The 25,113-nt window shown below is 40.6% G+C and overlaps 1 pseudogene; it reads right to left on the bottom strand.

Annotated features, from left to right (window-relative positions):
• Nucleotides 1–23,190, bottom strand: part of LOC100786550 (serine/threonine-protein phosphatase PP1-like) — a 45,815-nt pseudogene extending 22,625 nt beyond the window's left edge.
• Nucleotides 23,191–25,113: the final 1,923 nt, after the last annotated feature.

Raw genomic sequence — 25,113 nt, 5'->3', positions numbered from 1 at the left:
GAATCAAAACATTCTCCAACATAAGTACGAAGACCCCGTAACTCGAAAAGAACTTCAGTCATGAGGGTTGAATCATCTCGCTGAGGAGGAGGAGAAGGAGTACGCTCATCTTGTGGAGGAAGTGCATCTTTCTTCAGTCGTTGACCATTTTGATCCTTATGGTATCCAAAAGAAGTCACTGCACCAGCACCAATAGTAAAGGAACGTTTACTTGAAAAAATGGTTCATCATCAAGCAAAATTTGAAAATGATGGAGAAATAGAGTGACCAATTGAGGGTAAGGGAGAGGTTCATTGGCCGGTAATGCCTTATGCATTCGGTACCGAACCAAGTGAGCCCAGTCGATTTGACGAATGGTAAGGAAAACCCACATCAAAATCAAGTCCTCCTCAGAGGCTTGAGCCAAATTTGAAGATCGGGAAAGCAAAATTCTAACAATAATGTAGTGCATGATGCAATTATCAAAGGTTAATGATCCGACCAGTAATCTACCGGTCATTTTAGACTTGTAATTGCAAACCATACGGCTAGCATCATGACTAGAATAATCAAATTTCCAGTCATCAACAATGGTGCCCTCAAAAGGTGCACCTTGACTGGGTAATTTAGTCAAAGAAAAGAACAATGATTGATATGTGATCATGGGAATACCATGCACCTCAGAAGAAAGAATGCCATCCTGAATTTTTAAATTGCAGTAAAAGACTTTGACATGTTCAAGATAATAAGGCAATTTTAAAGACATGAAATCAACCAAGCCAGAATTTTGAAACACTTGATAGCAATCAAATGTCTCATCATTGAAGAAATCTATGTCTAGGTACTTAGGGTCTAAAATGATCCTAGAAGAAAATTGAGAAAGATACCGTAGACGTTGATCATCGGAAGAAAACAGAGTGGATGATCTTGGAGATAACAAGGAAGGATGGATAGGTGTTGTGGGTGCTTCGGATGGTCCGTGGCGACGATGGCCAGCAGCAGCGGCGGTGGAGGATGATCCCTTTCTCTTCTTTTACAATTCTGCCATTTGATGAAGTTTTGGTGAATTTCAATCGGTGGAATCGAAAGAGGAGTGAAAAAGAGGAAGATTGGGCTTTACGGGACGTGTTTTGGTGAAGAATTGAGGAAGATATGAGAATTTGAAGATTAGGAATGAAGGAGGCTCGAGAATGAGGGTAAGGCTGGTTTCGTGGGTATTTATAGAGGAGGACAAAGTGTAATCGATTACAAGGTATGGTAATCAATTACAGGAGTAGTAAGCCTTTTGGTAATCGATTACAGGATGTTGTAATCGATTACAGGCTTCCTGTTCTTGTGTAATTGATTACACTGAATGGTAATCGATTACCAGAGCATAAACTAGGCTAGTTTCTCTAAAAATTACCTATGTCTATGCTAAATACATCTAATACTTTCAATCATCACTACTAATGCATTTAATTCAATCATTCAAACATCAAACACACAATAATGCATAAAGCCTATCATAATAACAAGAATTTAAACAAAATCAAGCAAAGTATCATACTTAACACAAACAATCAATCATAAAAATAAATAAATCAATCAATCCTTATTTATCAAAATCAATAACATCTAAGAGGCCTAATTCCTTTCTAATAGAGAAGAATGTTTCTTTGGGGATAGGTTTTGTGAAGATATCAGCAAGTTGATTCTTTGTATCAACAAACTCTAATACACAATCTCCCTTTAGAACATGATCTCTTAGAAAATGGTGTCTAATTTCTATATGTTTAGTTCTAGAATGTTGAACTGGATTTTTGGAAAGATTAATTGCACTTGTATTATCACATCTAATAGGTATATGGTCAAGAAGGATTCCATAGTCAGAAAGTTGTTGCTTCATCCATAAGATTTGTGCACAACAACTGCCGACAGAAATATATTCCACTTCTGCAGTGGATAAAGAAACACTATTTTGTTTCTTACTATGCCAAGAAACTAGAGCAGATCCAATGAATTGACAAGTTCCACTTGTGCTCTTTCTATCTCGATATTGTTTAACATCTATTGACTAACGGGTTTCATCTTTATCTAGATAGCAGGCAGTGCTCATTCGTGTAGCCATGTGCTTAGCATTTTCCATGCCGAATTTGTGGATTAACTCTTTGCAATACTTGGATTGATTGACAAAGATATCATCCTTGGTTTGTTTAATTTTCCATCCAAGAAAGAAATTAAGTTCTCCCATCATTGACATTTCAAACTCACTTTGCATGTCATGGGAGAATTCCTTGCACAATAATTCATTAGTGGATCCAAAAATAATATCATCAACAAAAATTTGAACTAATAAAATATCATGTGATTTTCTCTTTATGAAAAGAGTAGTATCCACTTTTCCTCTAGAGAAGTCCTTTTCTAAAAGGAACTTACTTAGACGCTCGTACCAAGCCCTAGGGGCTTGTTTCAAGCCATATAAAGCCTTTTTCAATTTATAGACATGATTTGGCTTATCCAATATTTAAAAACCTGGTGGTTGTTCAACATATACTTCTTCTTGAATTAAGCCATTTAGAAAAGCACTTTTAACATCCATTTGATAAAGCTTAAAATTCATTATGGATGCACATGGTAAGAGCATTCTAATTGCTTCTAATCTAGCAACTGGAGCATATGTTTCTTCATAATCTATACCTTCTTCTTGATTATATCCTTTTGCAACTAATCTAGCCTTATTTCTAATGATTATTCCATGTTCATCTAACTTATTTCTAAATACCCATTTTGTTCCTATGATGGGATAGTTTTTAGGTTTCTCAACAAGTTCCCACACATTGTTTCTTTCAAATTGACTCAGTTCTTCTTGCATAGCAATTATCCAATTATCATCTACTATGGCTTCTTTTATATTTTTAGGTTCAATCATAGATACAAAAGCCATATTATTGCATAATTCTTTAAGAGAATGTCTAGTTGTTACCTCTTTTGAGATATCACCAATAATGCTATCGAGGGGATGATCTTTTTAGGCTTTCCACTCTTTTGGAAGTTCATCATTTGATTTTGCTTCTTCTTGAGGATCTTCATTGCTTCCTTTCCATTTTCCTTTAGAATCTTGTCGATGAATATGAATTTGTTCTAAAGATTCTGCAATATCCTATTATATTCTTTATTGATAGAATAGCATTAGATTCATCAAAAGAAACATGAATGGATTCTTCAATACTCATAGTTCTTTTGTTATATATTCTATATGATTTACTTTGCAATGAATATCCAAGAAAGATGCCTTCATCAGATTTTGCATAAAATTTTCCTAGATTATCTTTACCATTATTAAGCACAAAACATTTACAACCAAAAACATGAAGATGTGAAATGTTAGGTTTTCTACCATTATATAACTCATATGGGGTTTTCTTTAAAATGGGTCTTATTAAGGCCCTATTCATTATGTAACATGCAGTATTGACGGCTTCAGCCCAAAAATATTTTGGAAGAGAAGTATCATTTAATAAAGTTCTAGCAATTTCTTCCAATGACCTATTTTTCCTCTCAACAACTCCATTTTGTTGAGGGGTTCTAGGTGCAGAAAAATTATGCTCAATACCATGTTCATCACAGAATAATTCAAAATCTTTGTTTTCAAATTCACCCCCATGATCACTTCTAATGGATGCAATCTTAAGATTTTTCTTGTTTTGTATAACTTTAGCAAGTTTCCTAAATGCTTGAAATGCATCACTTTTAAAAGTAATGAATAATGTCCATGTATATCTAGAGAAATCATCAACTATGACAAGAGCATAGTAATTTCCTCCAAAACTCATGGTTCTAGATGGACCAAATAAATCCATATGCAATAATTGTAAGGGTTGAGTAGTTGAAACAATATTTTTGGGTTTGAATGAGACTCTAGTTTGTTTTCCCTTTTGACATGCATGACATAGTTTATCTTTTTCAAATTTTAATTTAGGCAAGTCAACTACTAAATCTTTTGAAATTAATTTGTTTAAGTGATCCATGTTTATGTGAGCAATTCTTTTATGCCATAACCATGGATCATCATCTTTGCTAAGAAAACAATGATTGTTATCTAGTTTTAGGCTTAAGTCTATCATGTATACATTGTTGACTCTATATCCTACATGCTTTATATTAATCTCATGCTTATGTTCTATAAGACATTTTTGAGAATCAAATGATACTAGATAGCCTTTGTCACATAATTGACTAACACTAAGTAGGCTGTGCTTAAGACCTTCAACAAGTAGAACATTTTCAATGGAGTTTGAAGAATCTGTACCTATTTTACCAACTCCAAGAATTCTACCTTTGTTGTTGTCACCATAAGTTACATGCCCGCTTTTCCTGGGACAGATATGTGTGAACTTTGATGCATCTCCAGTCATATGTTTTGAACATCCACTATCTATGTACCATTCCTTCCTCAAAGACATCTACATAATCAAGTTTTTGACTTAGGTACCCAAACTTTATTGGGTCCTTGTGTGTTAGTGTAGACTGAAGATCCTTTTGGGACCCATATCATTTTAATGTTGTTGTAGTTTTTCTTAAAATAACAAGTAGATGTGCCATGCCCTTTTCTTCCACAGTAAAAACAAGTTATAGAACTAGAATTATACTTTTGTGTGGAAGTAAAGAGGTTTTTATGAAATTTTTGTTGTTTTTCAGGTTTATATCCTATTCCTGCCTTATTAGAAACACATCTTTGTTTTCCTAATATGACATTTAATTATTTTTACTATAAGAAAATTTTGCAAGTGAGTTTTTCAAATCTTTAATTTCTTTTTCATATTTTCCACAACAACTACAAGAATCAGATATTTTCTTGTCAGAAATAGTAGAGATATACACTTTTTCATTTGATTTAGAAATTTGAGACTTTAGTTCTAAGATGATCTAATTCTTTATTTAATTTTGAAATTTCATTTTCTAAATCTGAAAATGTTTTCTTAGAAGATGAAACTAACTTTGCAAGTTTGATTGACTCTTTATGCAAATCAGCAAATGCATCTTGTAATTCATCAAAAGAAATGGATAAGTTATTTGAAGATGTTACCTCTTCATCGCTTTCATAACTTTTAGCCATTAGACAGAGGTTTATCTCTTCATTTTGTGAATCTTCAGAAGATTCCATATCATTGTCATCCCATGTGATGTACGCTTTCTTCATTTTCTTTTCACTAAAATTTTTCTTTTCAGATTTCTCCATCTTTTTCTTGAAGATAGGACAATCAACCCTCAGATGTCCCAGTTGATTGCATTCAAAGCATTTTGGAGTAGAAGATGAGATTTTTGTCCTTCTTTTAGATTTAAAATTTGGTCGCCTTTGACTTCCTATGACTTTCAGAAACTTGTTGAACCTTTTTACAAAAAGGCTAAGATCATCATCTTCATGTAGATCAATTTCCTTATCACTTTCTTCTTGGATTGAAGATGAGGCTGTAAGAGCAATTCCCTTCTTTTTCTTGTCATTTTCTTCATGTTGATTTAATCTCAACAATTCCATTTCGTGTTCCTGTAACTTTCCAAATAGAGTAGCAAGAGTCATGTTAGATAAATCTCTTGATTCAGTAATGGCTGTTACTTTAGGTTGCCATTCTCTGCTTAGACATCTTAATACTTTGTTTATGAGATCTTCATTTTGAAAATCTTTCCCTAAGGCTGCAAGTTGATTTACTATATGTGTGAACCTCTTTTGCATGTCTTGAATGCTTTCATTTGCATTCATCCTAAATAGTTCATATTCAAGAGTTAATGTGTTTATCCTAGATCTTTTCACATCTGTTATGTCCCACATTTCCTTAGCACTCTTACAATTTGAAACCCTGAAATATTCAACCATTCCCAGGGCAGATGTAATTATGTTTTTGGCTTTTAAATTATATTGTACTCGTCTTTTATCCTCTTCAGACCATCTATCTCTAGGTTTTTCTATTGTTGTGCTTCCACTTGTTGTGCTTCCATCTATTGTGGCAGGTATATAAGGCCCTATTTCTATGGCTTCCCAAATATTTAAGTCTATTGCCTCAATAAAAATTTGCATTCGGGTTTTCCAGTAGTGGTAACCCTCTCCATTAAAGATTGAAGGTCTATTGATTGAATTTCCTTCTGGAAATAAGAAGTTTGCTGAGGCCATTATTCTTGAAGCTTCTAAACTTTATACAAGAATGAAGCTCTGATACCACTTGTTCGACAAGTGACCTCAGATATCTTAAGAAGGGGGGTTGAATTAAGATATTGCAAGCTATTTCCCCAATTAAAAATTCTATTTCAATTTCAATGCAAGTTGCAAGTTCCCTTAAAAATTAACTTTTAAATAATGATTCAAATAGAACAATCTGAATATAAATATAAATCAATAATAAATAAACGAGTTTAAGGGAAGAGAAAGTGCAAACTCAGTTTTATACTGGTTCAGCCACGCCCTTGTGCCTACATCCAGTCCCCAAGCAACCCGCTTGAGAGTTCCACTATCTTGTAAAATCCTTTTACAAGTTCTGAACGCACAAGGACAATCCTTCCTTTGTGTTCAGATTTCTTCACAACAGGAGACCTTCGGTCTCTCAATCCCCTTTGAGAATTTAGAAAGAAGAGAAGAAAAAATCTCTCTTGAAAGAGATAGATTTTACAATCTGAGCACTCAATTAATTCCTTATTGAATTGCAAGTGTATTGGCCAAGGAATTCTTAAGAGGATGAAATGTTTTTGCTCTTTGAGAGAATAAGACTTTTTGTTATGAAAAAATCTAAGCAAATTCGTGTTTCAAGTCACATATATATAGACCTTTGGTGGCCATGTAAAAACCATTTGAAAAGATGTGACTCTTAGAAATCATTTTCTGAAAATCTCCTCTAGTAATCGATTACAGGATTTGTGTAATCGATTACAGGTTTTAAAATTTGAATTAAAACGTTTATTAACTGCTAGTAATCGATTACCAATATTGTGTAATCGATTACACAGTCTAAAATTTGAATTCAAATTTTTTAATAGCTGTTGTAAACCATTTTTGGCCACTGGTAATCGATTACATCCTCTGGTAATCGATTACCAGAGAGTAAATCTCTTGAAAAACACTTTTTAAATTAAATTACTTGGCCAAACCTTTTGCTATTTTAATTAGGAATTCCCTTCCTAAAATACTAGTGATCATCTTGATGTTGTGTCTCGTATTCTTGAATCATTGTCTTGAATTAAACTTGAAAAGCGCATTTGCATCAAATCATCATGATCATCATCCAAACATCAAAGTCATTTGCTTTTACACTAAGAAGCACTCCAAATCGAGTGAATCACCAAAGAGAGAACAACCATCAAAATTGAGGGCCGTTTTGTAATTTTGTAATTTGAAATTTACTTACCTTCATTACTTTCAAGTTTTGTAACAAAAAGGCCTTTCATTGGAAGTGTGTGGGAAGCCTCCAATAGGTTACCAAACTTTCATTTGTGTGTAATAATTTTAGGCAATTTTTCCTTAGGATAGTGAGTGTTTTGTTGGGAACCTTGAATGTGGTCATCCAAACACTCTTAGGATTCGCCTAGTTTACATTTCTTGCTTACTTTCATAGCTTATTTCCTTTACCTTCCATTGTCAAACCACCTTGATAGCTTTCCTTTTACCAATTAGTTTTTTACCTTATCTTTCACACATCTTTTAATGTTTATTTTGGCTAGTTTCAACCATAGTTTCTTTTACCTTTTGCTTTCAAACCTCCAACAAGAAAGAACCACAACTTAGGAACCAACATGAGTCATCATTCATCTAGTGTTAATGGCGAGGGTACTAGTCATAAAGACCCTTTATCTAAAATCTTAGATGAGTTGAGTTCCCTCAAGTTATGGAAAGCAAAACAAGAGAGAAAAGAAAAAGGAAAAAAAAGAGTGGAAGAAATAAGTCAAGATGAAAGAAAGAAAATAAGAGAGGAAGAAAGAAGAAAAATAATGAAAGAAATGAAAAGAGAAAAACATGTCTCCTATAGTAGTCATAACTCTTGCAAGAGCCTAGTAAAGAACTTCGTGACTATTATGAAGGAAGGCATAGGTCACATCTTAGACCTCACTCCTATAGAAGAGAAAAGGAAAGAAAGCCTCAAGAGGCTAACATTAACCTCCCATACTTCCATGGGAAGGACAATGTAAAGGCAAACTTAGTTTGGGAAATAAGGATAGAGCAATAACTTAAAAAGAAGTCTAGGTCAAAATCTTATGGCTCTCACTCTTATCCAAAGAAAGACCAAGGTCAAGGCATCTTAGGGGTGACACCTTCTAAGCCCAAAGTTGATAAGGGGAAGACAATAGAAAAGCAAGCCCCTAAGGCTAGTATGCAAGAGAAAACCAGCTCTATAAAGTGCTTTAAATGTCTTGGAAGAGGACACATTACTTCTCAATACCCCACCATAAAAACCATGATTATGAGGGGCCAAGACATTTATAGTAGCCAAGATAAGGCTACTACTTCACCTTCCTCTAGTGAAAGTGAAGAAGCAAAAGGGGAAGAATCTAGTGAAGAAATCTACCCCAAAGAAGAAGGACAACCATTAGTGGTTAAAAAGAAGTGTAAGGAGGTAAGTGCCTCCTTTAAGAGGTTAGCTAAGAAGGAAACTCATTTTACAATAAACACAAACATTAAAGAAACTTTCCCTCTTAGACAACCTCCACATTTTCTCTTTTGTAAAAAGACACTTGCTAGCATTGCCACACCTCTTGGGCTTGAGTTTATTCCTCAAGTAAAGAAGTTGTTGGATGAGGGTTTGGTTTGCAAGAGCTTAAATCCTTGTGCTTTGTTGGTGCCCAAAATAGGTATTATTAGGCACCAAGTCCCTAAAATAGGTGGTATGACTAATGTTTTGAGTGGTGCAACCCTCTTTTGTAAAATCACTCGTGCACCTTGTAACGACCCGCCTCGTCGCTACGGTATCCACACTCTAATTTTCGATAATTTCAATTTTTATAAAAAGAACTCCCTTAATTTTTTGATTATGAAAATAGAAGTGATTTTGTCACAACATAAATTCATCCAACAACACGCCATTACTTAAGTGAATATGCATAATTACATAGAAACAATAATTCGGTATATGTCATACACATAACGAAAATTAAATATGTCCATATATCTATAATTAAAATTCCAGTTTTAAATCTTTAACTCTACAAAATAAAACTTAAAAACCAACTACGGAGGAGTTGATTACAAAACACAACTCTCTCCCAAAATAACGCCAACGTCATCACGTCGGCTCGGCGGCTCCTCACCAGAATCTTACTCCTTACACCCTGCCACTGTCATTCTGCTCCCACGAACAAGGTTCGTGATCATCACAGGTATCAACCACACGATACAAAATTGCAAGGGTGAGTTTATTATAAAAGAACCAATACCAATTCCAAATAACCACAATTAGCAAGGAACATAGGCAAACATGATAAGCATACACAACAATCATTATTCAACACTCATATCCAACAAATATTCATCATTCACATCCAACAATTACTCATCATCCATCCATGGACCCAATCAAGACTGCACAGAATGATGCATGCACCTAACTCAACACTCAGATGCAATGTGGTACGTACCAACAACAACCAAATCTCAGGAAATAGCCTAAGCGTGTCCACACGACACTCTCACTTAGGGAACTGTGCTGAGTTTGTCGAGACCACCCGGTTGTGCATGTAACAGCCCCCCTCCCATAGGTGATCAGCCTGGGAGCCCAAAGGTGTTCCCTACCAGGTGACAGCCCCCTAGTACAAAGTACACTTGGCCACAGTTACTCTATTTCCTGTGTCGTATGAGCTATGATCACGGCCAAAAGTAAATGCCAAAGACCATGGACCAATTAAAGCACCTAAGCATCCCCTCAGGAATGCTTAGATTCTCTAACCACGCTAGTTACCCACGTCTGGGCCATCCGACAAGGTCAGTGCACTCTACCCCCCATGACATACACTTCATACGACGTATGATCGTGGCCAAAAGCTAGTGCCAAAGACCCTGGAAGGTCAGTGCACAGTGCCCCCCACGATCATACACAACATCCAACGTATGAACGTGGCCAAAAGATAGTGCCAAAGACCCTGAAAGGTCAGTGCACAGTGCCCCCCACGAACATACACAACATGCACATGCCAATGCATTTCCAACATCAATGAACAAATCGTATTTCCATGTCATTCACAACATAAATATCATCTCATCTCAATGACGTTATCAACAACAACAACAACCTCATTTCATATTCACATATTCATCAATAATAACAATTCATGTTGACATGGTCTTTATTAACAATGTCATCTCAAATCAATATCATCATTATCATCACATATCAATTAAAATCCTCAATAGCAACATCAACAACAATTCAAACAAACACAACAATATCATTTCCACACGCACAGTCTTCAAACAGCCAAAACAATATCATTCATCACAATACATATATATATCGCATCCCATTAGTTAAAACGTAATTTTCTTTGAAGAAAAATCAGCATGCAACAGGGACAGGCAGATATCCTCATAGCTAGGTTCCCTGACCCTAACTATGGTGTTAAAATGGTAAATTTTATAATAAACTCCCCTTACCTATAGTGAGCTACCCCACGGATTCCTCGTCGCGTCACTTGAAGATTCCTTTTTGTCCTTGCTTGTCGATTCCACACAAGCCTCTACCATGCCAAAATGAAGGAGACTTGGTATGGATTTAAGAAAACAAAGCTAGTAACAGTGCTCTGGGTCAAACACCCACATCACTACATGAAAGAGCTGAGAGTATTTCAGGTTTTACAAAGGAACGTAATTTGGAAATTCCGACCACGCCAATATGACCGGGGTTCAGTGTAGGTTACGAAAATAACATGCATTTCATGAAAGGATAATGTTTACGAAGTCTCTTTCTCTAAGGTTTTTCAAAGGAAGCATAAGACATGCAATGACGATTGCAAAGTTAGAAAAGATGCAAAGACAAGATGAAACTAACAAGAAACAAGCATAGAACCATGGTTACCTCGAAAGAAAACGAAAGATCAGATTAGGGTTTTCGTTCTCTACCGAAACTGCAAGCCAAGTTGGAAATTCTGCTTCGGTTGAAGGGTTCCTCTCGGTGTGGGTTTTCAATGGAGAACAATGATGGTTTGTGGTGGCTAATGGTGGATGTGGGTGATGGAGAAAGTACTTGGAACTTTAGAAATGGATTTGGAAGAAAGAAAGAAGAAGAAATGGCATTTTTCCTAAGCTACAAGAAAGCAAAGGCTGAAATGCTTAAATAAGAGATGCTCTCGGGAACGGAAGCTTCTAGCACACTCCAGATAGTTTCTCAAAGATCCCAACGGTTAACTCCTGGTAAAGTGTCTTGTGAAGTTGCAAACCAAATTTCGAGAAGATCCAACGGTTAACGAAGGCTGGGCAGCGTTTCTACCGAGGCAGCTTCATGTAGTTTTCTCTAGAAGCTTCATTAAGAGGCTTCCTCCAGAAGCTTCATTAAGAGGCTTCTAGCACACTCCAGACATCTTCTCAAAGATGCCAACGGTCCGATCATGGAAAAGTGTTTCGTGAAGTTGCTGACCAAATTTCGAGAAGATCCAACGGTTAATGAAGGCGGGGCAGCGTTTTTATCGAGGCAGCTTCGTGTAGCTTTCTCTAGAAGCTTCATTAAGAGGCTTCCTCTAGAAGCTTCCTCGTGGCTTCTTTGAGAAGCTTTCTCAAAATCCTTATCTATCTACCCCACTATTAACTAAATTAACTTCCTTAAAAATAATTACAGATGAAAATAACGCAACAAATAATCAAACATCAAACATAATTACTAATAATATATAGATATATATATCAGGGTGTTACACACCTAACATTTTCATGGTGTGTGTACATAGGGACCCATTAGGTAGGGTTGTTCTTATTTTTAGTTTCAATACAAACTTAGGTACTCATATGGGACACCTTAGGTTTGTCATACTTTTTTGTAGTGTCGCAACATGCCCTTTTGCGGGCGAGCGAAGGCGAGGCTCACGGGTGCGCTTTCCAATGGAGGAAAGATGCGCGGAGTCGCCACCAACGTTTATTTGTGGAAAACGTCGGAAAAACCGAAGGAAACCGGTCAAAATGAAAATTCTAAGTTCAGGAGTTGTATTTACGTTTGAGGAAGGTATTAGCACCTCTCACATTTGTCTCAAAGGACAACAACCTATTTTTTAGAATTGTGAAATTGTTATTTTACCTTTTATTTCTTTTTATTTTTTGAGGTCAACAAAAGCGAGGCTTTTGCTCCTACGTACCCTCCATCTAAGAGGAAATCAGACCTACGTAGTTCTTTCTTAAGGGTGAATCAAGTGATTCTTTTTACTTGAAAGGTGATCATTTTAAGGCGTTGGACCTTAAAAATGATCCATTTACTCGATAAGGAAAACTGAAATGATAAACTTTCAAACCCCATTAAGTGACCCCTTTTTTTTTGTAGACGAGCTTGACTAGGCGAGTTGATTTTAACCTTAGTTTCACTTTAGTTATTAGTCAATTCGATTAAGAATGAGAAATCCCAAGGAGAAAACGTCCAATTGATTCTTTCGCTTTATTTTACTAAAAGGGTATTTTGATTATTATATTATTATTTTACCTCTTTTTTTATTTCCAACGTGGTTACGGCACGACTGAACAGTCGGAATTCATTTTAACTAAAATTAACGGATATTACAAATCAAATGATCGGTGGAATTTTTTTTTTATTAGGCGAGAAATGACTTAAATAAATTACTGAAGCACGTCAAAAGGGGGTACGGAAAGTAAATGAAAATGAGAATAAAAATACATGAAACAAAATGGGGACCACCACGGGTACATAGAATGAATTGAAACGCTCGGTTTGAGGTACTTACCAGTTGAAGACTGAAGAAAACGAAGAACAAACGATGAATGTCGAAGAACGGTTGGAAATCTTCGCGTAATTACTCACGGAAACGTTACGGAAGCGCCTCGGCTTGGATTTTCTTCAAGGAAACAATTTTCCTCAGCAATTTCGAGAGAATCAGAAGTGCCAAGAAGGCCGAACCCCTTTCCTCTTCACTCCTTCCCTATTTATAGCAAAATAGGGGAGGAGCATACCACCCAGCTCGCCCAGGCGAGCAAGGTTGCTTCCTCCAGAAGCAACCTCCTTCTGGAGGAAGAAACTGGAAGGCCCAAGTGGGTCTGACTACTATTTGTACCCCCCTTTTTACTAAATGCACCCCACTTTTACTTTTTTTGGTAATTCTTTTTCCGTAACATTACGAAACTTTACGAATTTCATAACGATACTTATTTTCCTTCTGCAAGGTTACGAATCCTTACGGATTATGTATTTACCCTTTTTTAGCTTTCGAAGAAGCTACGGAAACTCATGGGTTGCGCAAAAACACCTCCTTTCGATTTCTGTCACATTACGGAATTTCACGGATCGCATAAGCCTGCTTCCTTTTGATTTCCGGCACGTCTCGGGACTTCACATATTGTGCAACAAAGGGTGCCAAGTATCTCAAAGTGGCCAATCAAAGGTTGCATATCATCAAGTAATAATCCCCGGACGAAATTAGGGTATGACAGTTGCCCCTCTTTACTTACCTCTTATCGGAGATAAGAGGAAAGCAAAGATAAGACACTGATTTCGTCCGCCTTGCCCTTTCCGTGATTAGTCTATGACGACTCTCATCTCTACTCCTTTTTTTCTGCGCAACACAAAACAAAATACAAACAACAACAAAAACAACAGCAATATAATATACATATATACGTTTGGCAAAGGAAACAATCGGCAAAATAACAAAGATCACATTTCCCAGTCAAGAGGATCCGCTCTTGACGATAAAAACTATGGAGAATGGAGGATTGGCGAATAGCGCTAGGCAATCAATTCGCGGGGCTCCAGACTCGATGGTGGAGGACGCATGAACAGCGTTAGGCAATCAATTCATGGGTCTCCGAATAAGATTGGAGAATGGAGAATTGGCGAACAGCGCTAGGCAATCAATTCGCGGGGCTCCAGACTCGATGGTGGAGGACGCATGAACAACGCTAGGCAATCAATTCATGGGTCTCCGAATAAGATTGAGAATGGAGAATTGGCGAACAGCGCTAGGCAATCAATTCATGGGTCTCCGAATAAGATTGGAGAATGGAGAATTGGCGAACAGCGCTAGGCAATCAATTCGCGGGGCTCCAGACTCGATGGTGGAGGACGCATGAACAGCACTAGGCAATCAATTCATGGGTCTCCGAATAAGATTTGTTGGCAGGACCGAACGGTCCACCGGGTTTTTCCACCTAAAAAGGCGAACCTGCTTTTTGCAAAGAAAAAAATAAATAAATCATTCGCGAGAGCACCATATCTTAGAGAAACAATATATTCATGCCAAGTGTAATCTTCCTTGTAACCGAAAATGAAGGGTAGGATGTCAACATTTAGCTTTTAAATGAACATGCAGGGGAAACATCGGGTTAAGCTGAAACTAGGAATAAATCACTCATAGCGTATAAAAACTCACACAGGCCAGTGTTTTACCCTAATCCCAAACCATAACTGCACCATGACTTTATTTTGCACACGATTTCCTATCGAATCAAAGATCAAACGTACGATCACGGACCAATAGGATTTTCTCATGGGTAGTGTTTTGGAGAGAAAGCTGAGTGTTTTGGTCTTTTCCTTTTTATGTGGGGCGGGATATCGCCAGTCGAGAACGACGATTCGAAAGGAAGAGACACCGAAAACGGGTCTTCCTTTACCGGCAATCACTTATCTTGCCGACAATTCATCTGGTCTAAAGATTTCCTGTTCTCTTTCTTTCATTGATCGAGAATTACTCTGTTTTCCTCCGATCTTTTCCTTTTTACTTTCTCCCGACCTTTGATCGGGAATCCTTCTTCTCCTTTTGTTTTCATTTTTTTTTCATTTTTTTTCTTTTCTTTTCTTTCTATTTCTTCCTTTTCTTTCTTTGGGAAATCAGATTTTAGCATTCTATTCGCTCTCCCTTGAGGAGATTCCGTTGTCCTTTGCTTCGGGGGAAAGGATGAGGTTTCTTTTGATAGGCCAAGGTTCAAAAGAGTCTATGGTTGTGTTTCCATGGGGCTTTTTATTGTGGGAAACCAATCTTGACATCTGGGCAAAACAAATTTGGGTGTCAAGGTGTCGGTCTCGGGCCGAACCTCCATATTATTCCATAAGGCACGCGCGACAATGATGATTTGGAAACAACGTGCAAAAGTAGTCACGGCTACAGCCAGGTGGGCACTCAAGCATTCCGTTTATGGCATTGTGATACTACGGTTGGGAATTTACACAAATCGACCCAATGTTTCCAAATTATGTTCTCCCATCAGTTCAACGAATTCATCCATTCTTATCTCGGTTATTCTGGAAAATAAAATCTTAGCATCAGTCCCTTGTTTCCAGAAGATACGTTTGCTCTTTACGAATGATTTATACTTCTTAACTATAACATGTCGACCTTCGCAGTCTTTCTTTCTTTTTCCTTTTTGTTTCATTTTTATATATTCACAAAATTATACACCTATGGTCCTCTACAAAGAAATTTTTCTTTGTATATCTACACTCTTATACATGACAAACTTTTTCTGTATATGCATTGGAACTCTCTCTCTCTTTACGTCACATGGTTAAACCCTATTTACATTCAAAGCTCTTTTTCGTTTTTCTCCAACGCACACCTATGGTTCATACAAAAGTTTCTTTATATACACTCGTTCACACACATAAGAATCCCTCTATACGTATTTTTTATAAAAACCCTTCTATGCACATTTTCCTTTTTCTTTATATACGCAGACATTTTATTCACTACACTTCTCTCTTTTTTATCATGATTTTGGTTCATTTTATTTTTAGGACGACGTTCCTAAATGAAAAAATTCTACGCGATTCTGGAATTTCTACAAACACTATTGACAACAGCGAAAAAAGTACTAATGTAACGACTCAAACGATATGTATGTACAAAACAAAAGTCAATCAACACGAAACAAACGTTAGTCCCTTAGTTAAACAAAAATAAGATGATATGTAACAGGAAAAAATGGAAACATAAACATAACATAAAAAGAAATACGGATCTAGGGATCTCCCAATCATGTGGCTTCGCTCCCTCCCAAGAAATCAAGCAAATCGGTCATCTCCTCGTCCTCGCGGGCCTCATCTGCCTCGTCGGGGGCCTCTGCTGGTGCCTCTCCTGCCCGGGCCTCAGGCCAATCTCCGAGCCATGTGACCTCTGCCCTGAACTGATCCGGAGTAGGGCATGGAAAGGAAGTAAAACCCTGGCTCTGCAGGCTGAGGCTCAACTGGTAAATACAATCATGGGTCTGTACATGCGCCCGGTGGTTGGCCGCCTGCTGGCGAACCAAATGCCGTAAATACTGCTCCGTATCAAATGATCCAGCTGGGCCAGCCTGATGAGGTGGCGGCGCGTCTGCGGCCTGCGAGCATCCCCCTGGGCCTGTCTTTGCGTGCAATACTTCTCAATAAAAGCTCGGGTGATGGGCGGCCGAATCACCTTGCTAGGTGCGACGGGGACTCCGAACGACTGGCAGAGTCCTGTGATCAAAGCGGGAAATCCCAGGGCCCTGTTGGACTGATCCGGGTCTAGAGGGTGCCTGGTAGGCGCCATACCTGCAAATAGATAGATGGCATCAGCGATTAACTGAGCCACGTGAATGCTCATCCGTGTCAGGATGGCGTACACCAGCTGACACTTCGGCAGGGGGAGGTCGGAATTATGATCGCTGGGCTGGATGTTGCTGAGCAGCAACGTCATCCATATCTGGGTCAGGGTGGTCATATTGGTGCGCATGATCCGCACCCGTCTTCCAGCAGCAGTCCAGGCAAAATCCTGCCCTGGTATACACAGCAATTGGGCGATAGCCTCCTCATCAAACCCATCGGCCCAGTTCCTCCTCTGGCCATACTCGCACTCCTAGCCCTCTTCCAGCACTAAAGGATATCCCAGGAACTAGCTGAGAGCATCCGCATCGAATGGGATCCACTGACCCCTCACCGAGGATCGCATATCTCGTACACCCTCCTTTGTAGGCCAAGCATTGGCATAAAACTCGAGGACTATGTCTGGGTCGAACTTGGCCATGGGGGTAACCAGCGATGCCCACCGCCGGCGAGCTATCTCCTCCTGGAAGTCGGTATACTCGTCATCCCTGAGCTGGACGCGTCGCTCCTGGAGAAATGACCATCCCCTGATGGCCTCGAAGCGCTGCTGGTGCTCAGCGCTCCTAAAACGATGACTGTCATATTCGGGAGCGGAACTGGTTCCTTCAACCGCTTTATCCTTCCTGGATCTCTTCGAGGCAAGCTTCCTTGGGGCCATTTCCTGTGAGAATAAACATTTGGGAAGTTAGTTTTACAAGATAATGCTTATCTTAACATAAAAATGACATGCTAATCCCTCTGATTTTAGGACGAACTCATGTAATCTATTTATGCACACGCGTATGTGTAGAATATCCTACTATTTATGCCAACATACAAGGACATCCGACACATTCTAATTGTCACACATACATATGCATTATGAAAAGAACATACACTTTTATGCTCAAGGCATTGCGTCAAAATTTACACTTAATTACATCCTAAACATTTGCTATTACAAACTACCTACATATATTTGAAATATATATCATACAAACTTTTATTGTTTCACTCACACTTATGCATATTGGCAAGCTATTTGCATTATGCACACACTTGCATTTAAAAGGGAATTTTGTGCTATCATACATTCATTTGGGAAGCGACCTCAATATTCATTCACCCTTTGCAAAGAATTTCATGCCCCTTTTATTTACCTATATATACACACTATTGCAAGGTGTTCTCCATGCTACCTCTATGCAAAGTATCAAACATGGGGCAGCCCAAATTCGAGCAAAAACTCTCACAAGCAAGTCCTAATTTTCATGCTTTTCTAATTCTAAAACCAAAATTTGGGTTCTTAGCCATGAATATGTTTCCTTGCATTGAAGCTACAAGTTTGGGTTCCTAAGCTTGGAATTTCATTTGGGCACCTATTTTGAATCTCCTATGCTGTCCCTATATACATAAAAAAGTCCCACAATCCTATTTTTACAAAATCACATTCACACCCCATTGGGGCATTTCACCGAGCACTTGGTGGGCGCACGTTTGGACATAAATTGCAAGAGAATGGGGGCAATGTGGCATGCCCCATTGCTTCAAAATACAACATAGGCCTAAGGCCTTCTCACACAAATCCTCAACTCAATAAATCAAGCATAAAAACAACCCAAAACTGCCCCACAAATATAAGCACGTTCTCACAATTTAGAGCACCAAAAGATGAAGAAAATACACCAATGGGAAGCTAAAAAAACTCAAGGATTGAATACTTACTTGTTGGAGTGAATAAAAATACCAAAAAGAAAGCAAAATTCAACCAAAAGTGACTTGGGGGAGCAAAAAACGCAAGCCTTCGCGAGTTCTCTCTTTTGAATGGGGGGGAGGGGGGAAGTTTTTGGGTACAAAAACGTTCCCCTCCCTCGTTTTTATATTTTGAATGCAGGGGTTGCTCGCCCAGGCGAGCTCAGCTCGCCCAGGCGAGCTAACCTACAATTTTTTTTTAAGGGGAAACATTAATCATGCCTCCCCCCCCTTATGGTTTAGCGTTTGCCTACTTGAACCTACTTAAGTTAAAGTTAGGCGTCGATTACTTATTTAAAACAAACAATAGTAATAAAATACTATGAATTCAAAGGATACTGGGCTGTCTTGCAGCGACGTTATCCGCTTGTCTAGTGCCGGGAAGAGACGACGGTCGGCCGTGACCCTATCCTCCATTTGCCTCCATCCCTAAGTACCTGCAAGTAGGAGACAAACAATACGCAGCCAATCGTGACCGGTCATCGTCTTACCTTGGTTGACTTCTGCCATTGACTTGTCTTGACTTTTGACCGTGGCCTAAGACGATTCTGCTCCCTGCTACCACAAGATATGCATGTGCATGTGCATGTATGAATGTTTCTAATGCGATGATTTCCTTAGTGAAGGCTGATTAGGTTCCGTTTTAAATTTAAGCGTTTGGGGCACCCCATGAACCGAGCGAAGAGGGCTCAGGTTATTACAAACTAAACACAAGGTTTTGAAACCAAAGGGAGGACTGAAACCTCGCCCATCTTTTCTTTTTAAAGAAACGAGAAAAATACAGTGAATGGGAATCCCTAGAGGAAACCAAGAAGAACGAGAAAAAACTCAGAAATAAGAAACATGCAACGGTCCTCTTGATTGCCCCAGACTTTTAAGCGTAATATCGTTTAACGACATCGGAGTTCACGGGCGAGGGCAGCTCCTCGCCATCCATGTTGGTGAGTATCAGAGCACCCCCAGAAAAAGCTCTTTTCACCACGAAAGGTCCTTCATAATTCAGGGCCCACTTGCCTCGATTGTCCTTAACAGCGTGGGACATCTTCTTCAGCACAAGGTCCCCCTCGTTAAACTTGCACGGATGTACCTTCTTGTCAAACTCGCTTTTTATCATTCATTGATACAGACGTCCATGGCTCATGGCCGTCAAAAGCTTACCTTCAATAAGGTTGAGTCAATAAGGTTGAGTTGGTCGTAGCGTGATTGAGCCCATTCTGACTCTCCTAGGCCTGACTCTGCTATTATCCTCTGAGAAGGAACCTCTACCTCAAATGGGAGTACTGCTTCCATCCCATAAACCAAGGAATACGGCGTTTCCCCAGTAGAAGTTCGTACTGAAGTTCTATATCCATGTAGGGCGAAAGGCAACATCTCATGCCAATCTTTGTATGACACGGTCATCTTTTGGACAATCTTCTTAATATTTTTATTTGCAGCCTCTTGAAATCCTCGCACATTTCCTGCATCATCTTGTTGTTCAGATTGGTGCCATTGTCAGTGATGATCTTCCTAGGGAGTCCGTTTCGACAAATTAGCTCCCTCTTGATGAATCTGACTACCACACTCCTCGTGACATTAGTATAAGAAGCTGCTTCGACCCATTTGGTGAAGTAGTCTATCGCCACAAGAATGAAGCGGTGACCATTCGAAGCCTTGGGTTCGATGGCCCCAATAACGTCTATCCCCCACATTTTAAAAGGCCAAGGGGCGGACATAACATTCAGAGGATGTGACAGAACATTGACATTGTCCGTGTATGCCTGACATTTATGACACTTCTTTACATGGGCGCAACAATCGCTCTGCATGGTGAGCCAGTAATAACCGGCCCTAAGGATCTTCCTGGCCATGGCATGCCCATTGGCATGTGTCCCAAATGAACCCTCGTGGATCTCCTCAATCATGAAGTTCGCCTCTTTGGCATCTATGCATCGTAGGAGGGTCATGTCGTAGTTCCGTTTGTACAGGATGGTACCACTTACAAAGAAACCAGTAGCCAATCTCCTCAACGTCCTTTTGTCATTGTCAGAAATCCCTGGTGGGTATTCTTTGTTCTCGACATATTGTTTGATGTCGAAATACCACGGTTTCCCATCCCGCTCTTCCTCTATTGCATAACAATATGCTGGCCTGCCCTGAGATCTGAATTCGATGTACGGCAGATCCCCGTGTGGGGCAAGTTGAAACATGGATGCCAGGGTGGCTAATGCATCAGCCATTTGATTCTCTTCCCGAGGTATGTGGTGGAAAGAAATGTCGTCAAAGTACTTGGCTAACCTCAAGATGTGAGTTTGATAGGGTATCAACTTCGGATCCCTAGTTTCCCATTCTCCTTTTAACTGGCGTATCACCTAAGCTGAGTCTCCATACACTTTGAGCAGTTTTACATCAAAATCAATGGCCGCCTGAACCCCGAGGGCGCATGCTTCGTACTTGGCCATATTGTTGGTACAATCAAAACCTAGCCTAGCCGTGAAAGGAATACACTGATCATCCGGGGATACAAGGACTGCCCCTACTCCATGGCCCAAAGCATTAGATGCCCTATCGAAGCAAACAATCCATTTGTCTATGTCCTCGTGCGTCCGCTTCTCTTCGAATAGGGCCATGATATCTTCATCTGGGAACTCAGGGTGCATCGGCCGATAATCCTGGAGGGGTTGCTGGGCCAAATAATCTGCCAAGGAGCTTCCCTTTACCGCCTTTTGGGTGACGTAAACGATATCGAATTCAAATAATAGTACCTGCCACCTAGCGATTCGTCCCGTGAGGGCCGGTTTCTCAAAGATGTATTTCACGGGATCCATTTTGGAAATAAGCCATGTGGTATGGCTGAGCATGTACTGCCTAAGCCGATGTGATGCCCATACCAGAGCACAACACGTCCTTTCCAGCATTGAGTAATTCATCTCACATGCGGTAAACTTCTTGCTTAGATAGTAGATGGCTTGCTCCTTTCTCCCAGAATCATCGTGCTGACCCAACACGCACCCCATAGACTCGTCCAACACGGTCATGTACAGGAAAAAAGGTCTTTCTGTTACAGGTGGCATGAGCACCGGGGGATTTGCGAGACTTTGTTTGATCTTCTCGAAGGCCTCTTGGCAGTCACTGTTCCACAGGACCACCTGGTTCTTACGTAATAGCTTGAAAATGGGCTCACAGGTAAGGGTGAGTTGCGAGATAAATCTCGCGATATAATTCAACCTGCCCAAGAACCCCCGAACCTGCTTCTCCGTGTGTGGTTCCGGCATTTCAAGGATGGCCTTCACTTTCTCGGGATCTATCTCTATCCCTTTTTGACTTACGATAAATCCCAGCAACTTTCCCGACTTTACCCCAAAGGTACACTTGGTTGGGTTTAGCTTCAGTTGGTATTTCCGCAACCTTCCAAACAACTTACGTAGATTGACGAGGTGTTCATCCTCAGTCCGAGATTTGGCAATCATGTCATCTACGTAGACCTCTATTTCCTTATGCATCATGTCATGGAATAATGCCACCATTGCCCGCTGATAGGTTGCCCCAGCATTTTTGAGCCCGAAGGCCATCACTTTATAGCAGAACGTCCCCCATAGGGTGACGAAAGTGGTCTTCTCTACATCTTCGGGTGCCATTTTTATTTGATTATACCCCGATAAACCATCAATAAATGAGAAAAGGGCGAACTTAACTGTATTATCTACCAATACATCAATGTGTGGCAGAGGAAAATTGTCTTTAGGACTGGCTCGGTTTAAGTCCCGATAGTCTACACACATTTGAACCTTGCCGTCCTTTTTCGGGACCAGGACAATGTTGGCCACCCACTTCGGGTACCGGGCCACAGCTAAGAAACCCGCATCGAATTGCTTTCTTATTTCTTCTTTGATCTTCAAAGACATATCAGGTCTCATCCTTCATAGCTTTTGTTTAACCGGGGAAGACCCAGGATTCAACGGTAACTTATGCTGCACAATGTCGGAATCCAGACCGGGCATGTCTTGGTATGACCATGCAAAGACATCTTGATATTCTCCAAGAAGGGCTATCAAGCCTTGGCGGATAGGTGCGGTCATACTGGTTCCCACTTTTACCTATTTCTTTTCCTCTCCGGACCCTAAGTTCACCAGTTCGGTTCCTTCTTGGTGAGGCTTCATTTCACGTTCTTCCTGAGTGATCAACCTCTCCAACTCTGGTGAAAGGACGTCCTCCTCCTCTTCTTCGTTCATCATTTGGCTTACATCTCGGTCGAAATCGATCGTCAAACCCTCATTGTTAGGATCCTCAAAGAATCGACCCTCATATCTATACCAAACAAGAGAAAATAAACAAAAACATGCAAAATGATATGAGAAAAGGTGGAACTTCAAGAACAGATGAAACAAGATCTCTTTGTTATTTTAATAAGGTAGGCTTCACAAAACAAAAGAGAAAGGAAATCTATAGGCTCTAATTACATTGAATCAACGGTATAGACTTCTGACTGGCTTATCACACGCCAGTTCCCCACTTGGGAATCGGGGTGGCATGGTTGCACGAAATTTGGTGGGTCTTGAGGGAACTCCTCTCCTACTGCGGCCACTTCTTCCTCAGACACCATTCCGGCACTGGTGAAAGATTGGCTAAGACGGCCGGGCCATACTCTGTCTGCCCGAAATCTTGACAGCACATTCCTCCTCCCCGGCATCCCGGGTTCGTACCCCAATCCATACTTGTACGGATTTCCCTTAACATCGACTACGTCGGCATTTCCGAGGCTATCCTTGCCTAGACCCATTCCGGGCTCAAATCCGTTCCTGAGCATAACACGTGTCACCATTATGGCCGCGTTGGAGAGAGAAGGTAGCAACGGACTTGGTTCCACAGAGGCGCAGCTCACCACCTCGAAGGATTGGAAAGCCGTTTCCAATGATTCTTCCGCCGTTTCTACATATGGGGTGGAGGAGGGGCAGCTCACCAACATATCCTCTTCACCCGATACTATCACCAAAAGTCCACCCACTGCGAACTTCAATTTTAGGTGAAGCGTTGAAGGGACCACTCCCAGCGCATGAATCCAAGGTCTCCCCAAGAGACAGCTATAGGCGGGATTTATGTCCATTACTTGAAACACCACATTGCAAGTGTGGGGGCCTATCTGAATGGGAATGTCGATTTCCCCCATCACTTCCCACCGAGTACCATCAAAGGCTCGCACCACCATCGAGCTCGGTTTTAAACGTGACGCACTAAAAGGAAGCTTTTCCAAAGTGGTCTTCGGCATCACATTCAAACTTGATGCATTGTCGATAAGTACCTTTGTGACAACATGGTCCATACATCTCATCGACACATGTAGAGCCTTGTTGTGTTCTCTCCCCTCAACGGGAATCTCTTCTTCCGGAAACGCGATATAATTGTTGGTAGTTATATGATTAACGATGCCTTCGAAACCCTCCACTGAGATATCATGTGCTACATGGGCATCGTTAAGGACCTTTATCAACAACGCACGATGAGGCTCGAAGTTTATGAGCAGTTTAAGCAAAGAGATCCTTGCTGGAGTTTTATTCAGTTGCTCGACTACCTTAAACTCGCTTTGTTGGATGAGGCGGAGGAACTCATGGGCCTCTTCCAAAGTCACTGTTTTTCCTTGAAGACCCTTTTTCTTTTCAACCCCTCTTACTACCGGAGGATCTACTTCTTTCGAGGGGGTGGCTACATCTGTGGGCTCTTGGACCATGGGCGTTTTCCCCTTGGAGGGCAACTCCGCCGAGCGGGGAAAAGTGAACACCCGGCCACTGCAGGTCACGCCACTGAGGCCGGTGATGTTGGTCACCTTAGCTGACAGGGAGTCAACTTCGGTTGCAACTCTTTCGCTGAACGCGAGAGGGGTATACTTCCACGAAACGACCTTATTGCTTTGATATGCAAAAGGCATCGGCTTGGGCGCCGTCCGGGGGTATACGGGTGTGGAGCTGGTCTCTTTCCTAGTGAAACATATTACTAGGGCCTTGGGGGTTAGAGGAACCTTCTTTTCTTCCGACTGCATGCAAATATGTGGTTCCTCCTTCCCTCCTTTGGACACTTCAAGCTGCCCCCAGTCCATGAGCCACTGAAGCAATTCTTCCACCGCGGGACAGGTTTCCATGTCGTGTGACTCCCCGAGGTGAAACAAACATTCGTCCCTTTCGTCTCCACCACAGGAGACCATGCACGCCGCTTGCAGTGATTGGTAGATGAAGCGTCTAGAAGTAGCCACCTCTCCTAATCTCTTTGCCCGCGATGGCCCATCCTCTTCGACGGCGTTCACGCTAGCCCCTCCATGACTAGCTAGCAGATTAGTTTTAACATTTGGGCTTTCCTCTTGAAACGACAGCCAGCCGGCACTAATTAGGTGTTGCACCTTATACCTGAACGGGAGGCAGGAGTCAATGTTGTGTCTGGGAGCTCCACTATGGTACTCACATTTGGCACCCGGGTCATACCACCTGGGGTAGGGTCGCTGGAAGACCCTTCCGTGTATGGCCACCACCAAATGATTCTCCAATAATGAAAGCCATAACTCGGAGTATGCCATGGGAATAGGAGAGAAGTTATCTTTCGGGAGTGGGCACTATGCATTATTATAGCTCGTGTCGGGGGCTGTATTGTTGACTGGCCGGGGCGTGGCTGGAGCTGTGCGTTGGGTCGGCGTTCTCTCTGCCGCGGGCGGTCCTTT

This window comes from Glycine max, chromosome 7, assembly GCF_000004515.6.
Source record: "Glycine max cultivar Williams 82 chromosome 7, Glycine_max_v4.0, whole genome shotgun sequence".
NCBI classification, from domain to species: domain Eukaryota; kingdom Viridiplantae; phylum Streptophyta; class Magnoliopsida; order Fabales; family Fabaceae; genus Glycine; species Glycine max.
Note: the sequence above shows the minus strand (reverse complement) of the source record. Positions and strands in the feature narration are given on the sequence as shown.